Genomic DNA, 3,823 nt, shown 5'->3' on the forward strand with positions numbered 1-3,823 from the left:
AAACTTAGAAAAATACATTCTAAACAAAAAAAACAACAAAAAGAAAAAAGAAAGAACCAGCCCCGAAGGGCCCTACCCCAGTAGAAAAAACTGCCTCCTGCTCTGCTCCTTCTAGACCCTTTCCTCCAAGAAAAGAAAACAGCTCCGGGGCACCTGTACAACAAAAAGGAGAAAAAAACTTAGCAAAAACAATCTACAATTGCACGTATCCAAAACCCACTACCGATCGCAACCCTTGATCTGAGCCAAGAGGCCGAGAAGCGATGGCGACTTGGCCCTTGCCCGGGGCCCCCCAGCCCGGACGGCACAGGGGGATTCAAAGGTGGGTGCAAAATTTCAAGCACAAGCAGACCCCAAAAAAACGGGCTGCTGCTTCCAGAGGGGAAATGTGCAATTTAAGCAGGAGAAAACAAAACAAAGCAAAAACACACACATAACACCAAAAACAAAACATAAACTGGCGGAGTGCGTCTTACAAATAGTCATGCCAAGCTGCTATGCTGTGCAAGGTGCCTTGGGTAACTACAACTGTGCCTCGCTGGCTGGCTGGCTTGCTAAGAAGGTCCTGGCATAGGGACATGTTCCACCACACTTGTCTGGTTAGCTGCATGCTCCCAGGAAACAACCTGCTGCTGTCTACATCATCACCACATGTGAATAAAAGAAAGAAAGACAGCAAGAAAGAAAGAGAGAAAGAAAGAGAGAAAGAAAGAAAGAGAGAAAGAAAAAAAAGAAGTAAAACGGCGGGAAAACTTGCATCAACACTGGCACTCTCCCTCCAGCAGGGGTAGACAAAATGCTCACAGGAGAGATCCAGATCTGACTTTGACCAACGTTAGAGAAAGGTGTGCACCGTTCCCGGAGGTACTGCAATACCGGGCCGATGCGTGGAGTGGACGGAGCAAGCCCCTGTTCCATCTCCCGATTCCAAAAATCAATTTAATATATGGTCCCCTGATAGGGGACGTATCAGATATTAAACTGATAAGAACAGATACTACACTTGATCTTAGCCAAAAGGCCGAGAAGCGATGGCGACTTGGCCCTTGCCCGGGGCCCCCCAGCCCGGACGGCACAGGGGGATTCAAAGGTGGGTGCAAAATTCCAAGCACAAGCAGACCCCCAAAAAACGGGCTGCTGCTTCCAGAGGGGAAATGTGCAATTTAAGCAGGAGGAAACAAAACAAAGCAAAAACACACACATAACACCAAAAACAAAACATAAACTGGCGGAGTGCGTCTTACAAATAGTCATGCCAAGCTGCTATGCTGTGCAAGGTGCCTTGGGTAACTACAACTGTGCCTCGCTGGCTGGCTGGCTTGCTAAGAAGGTCCTGGCATAGGGACATGTTCCACCACACTTGTCTGGTTAGCTGCATGCTCCCAGGAAACAACCTGCTGCTGTCTACATCATCACCACATGTGAATAAAAGAAAGAAAGACAGCAAGAAAGAAAGAGAGAAAGAAAGAGAGAAAGAGAGAAAGAAAGAGAGAAAGAGATTTTACATTTTTTACATTTACACCCATTCGTTTTTTTCATTCATTTTACATTTCTTTTAAAGATGACATTCATGCATACAGACATACATTTTGTTTTAAAAGCATTTAAAATACATTTAAAAACACCAAGACAATTGTGCTTTGTACATGGTTAAAACAGACACAGATTAAAATCAACATGAAAAAAACCTGTGCTGCTTTAAAAGTGACTGGAAAAAAAGAACCATCTATAAAAAACCAGTGTTTGTGAGGGCCGGGGAGTGCTCTCTAAAAAAGTTCAAAAGTGAACATAAAACTAGATCTAAAACAGGGACAGGGGAAAAGGGACAGTGTATAGAACAGTGAGTTAAAATTCTAAAATTTTAAAACACTTAAAATGTAACTTTTAATAGTTTACATTAAAAATCTTAAAGATACATAAAACAAAACAAAACAAAATCAAATAAAACATTCAACGTAAATCAAATAAAAGTCAATAAAACTGAAACAAAAAGACTACATAAAACCAGGGCACCGTTGAAAAAACGGTCATGCCAGCTAAAAAGGGCGGAATGCTGGCATGACAAAATAAATAAAAGGCTTAGCGGTGCCCCGTAGTCCCGCTCCTAGGAGCTAGCGGTTCCAGTTTTTTCCTTTGTTCCATCTTCACGTCCTGAAGTCCGGCGATCCTCCACTCCGCGCAGGCCTTGTCCTTCCCGAGGGTCCGGATGTCCAGAATTACAAAGTCCTTGATAAGAGTTTGTGCCCTTCTGGTCGTGGTGATAGTGTCTTACTCCTGCTTGTGATAGACACAGACGTTACGGCCTTCCCACAGGATCTGCTTGACAACATTGATGACACGCCAAACGCACTTAGCTGTGCTGGTATCGATTCCTCCCGCAGGCCCATAGAGCACAGTCTCAGCGGTCATCTTGGCCGTGTCAGCAAACCTGTTTAGGAAGACAGAGACAGAGAGCCAGACACTGCCAGCCACATCACACTCCCAGAAGATATGGGCTGGTGTTTCTCTCTTGCGGCACTTTGCATAGGGGCATGTTTCTACTTGGGCTAGTCCCCTCCTGAACATGAACGCTCGAGTGGGGAGTGCACTGTGGACGGTGTTCCATGCTATATCCTTCTGGACATTACTGAGGCAGCTGTGAGACACATTCTCCCAGATTTTTTGGCTTTGGGTGAGGGAGAAAGTAGCTACTTTTTCAATTTCCTGGGAACCGGCAAGATATTTAGTTACAGCCTTGTATTCCCAGGAGGCCAATTTTGCTTTATCTAAGCCCAATTTATATATAGTGTCCCTTAAGGTTCTATAATACAATGGGGGGTCCCAGGAGTACGGCACGGTGTTATCAATAGTGCAGAGGCCCAAGGCCCTGAGACAGGTGGCAAAATAGAAACGATTCATGTAACATACCTTCCTGTCCAGGGCCTGGATGTTCTTGATAGTTTGCGTGAGCCCCTGCACTCGGGTGAGCTGCACAACGTCCGGGACCCCCTTACCTCCCTTCTTGTCGGCTTTACTCAGGGTGGCTCGCTTTACCCTCTCCATCTTGCTGCCCCAGATAAAGCGGTGGATAATGCGGTCCACCACTTTTTTGGTGGTCCTGTCTGGGGGAAAGATTTTTCCTACATAAGAGAGGATGGGGAACAGTATAGACTTGGTTATTAATACTCTACCCGTCATTGTTAAGGATCTTGTGCTCCATCCGCCAATCTTTTTACGGACCTGGTTAATGGCCGCCGTCCAGCTCTGGGCCCCCGAGCTATTGTTCTCGAAAATGAGGCCCAGAATCTTGATTTTGTCCTTTTTGACAGGGTACATGTCCGACAGTTCCCTATCTACCTGCCAATTTTTAGACACGTAGACTTCGCTCTTGGACTTATTAATCACTGCCCCAGTCGCCGTGCAGTACTTCTCAAGGATATTACTAATCCGAGGTACCGACGATGTGTTGGTGCAAATGAGTGACACATCGTCCATATATGCTGTTGTTTTGACCTGGACCCCGTTGGATCCAGGCAGCTGGAAACCAGTTATATTGGTATCCCTACGAATTGCCTGCAGGAGGGGTTCAATGCACACGACATATAGCAGTGGGGATAGTGGGCAACCCTGTCTGACCCCTGACTGGATAGATATTTTACCAGTCAGGTGCCTGTTCACCAAGACTCGGGTCCAGTCCAGGAGCGAATTTCATCTGGTCCATCACTTTGTACATATATTCATGGCTTACCCTATCGAACGCCTTCTCCTGGTCAAGGTTGAACAGGCAGAGGGGATGGTTCCGTTCTCTAGAATAAGCCAGAATGTCCCTTGTTAACATTAAAAT

At 45.8% G+C, this 3,823-nt stretch overlaps 1 non-coding gene across 1 annotated transcript; it reads right to left on the reverse strand.

Annotated features, from left to right (window-relative positions):
- Positions 1-842: 842 nt before the first annotated feature.
- LOC131739128 (U2 spliceosomal RNA) lies at positions 843-1,033 on the reverse strand. The gene has a single exon (XR_009330295.1). It is a non-coding gene; the product is annotated as a U2 spliceosomal RNA (small nuclear RNA).
- Between the last annotated feature and the right edge of the window lie 2,790 nt (positions 1,034-3,823).

This window comes from Acipenser ruthenus, chromosome 10 (genome assembly GCF_902713425.1).
Source record: "Acipenser ruthenus chromosome 10, fAciRut3.2 maternal haplotype, whole genome shotgun sequence".
NCBI lineage: Eukaryota > Metazoa > Chordata > Actinopteri > Acipenseriformes > Acipenseridae > Acipenser > Acipenser ruthenus.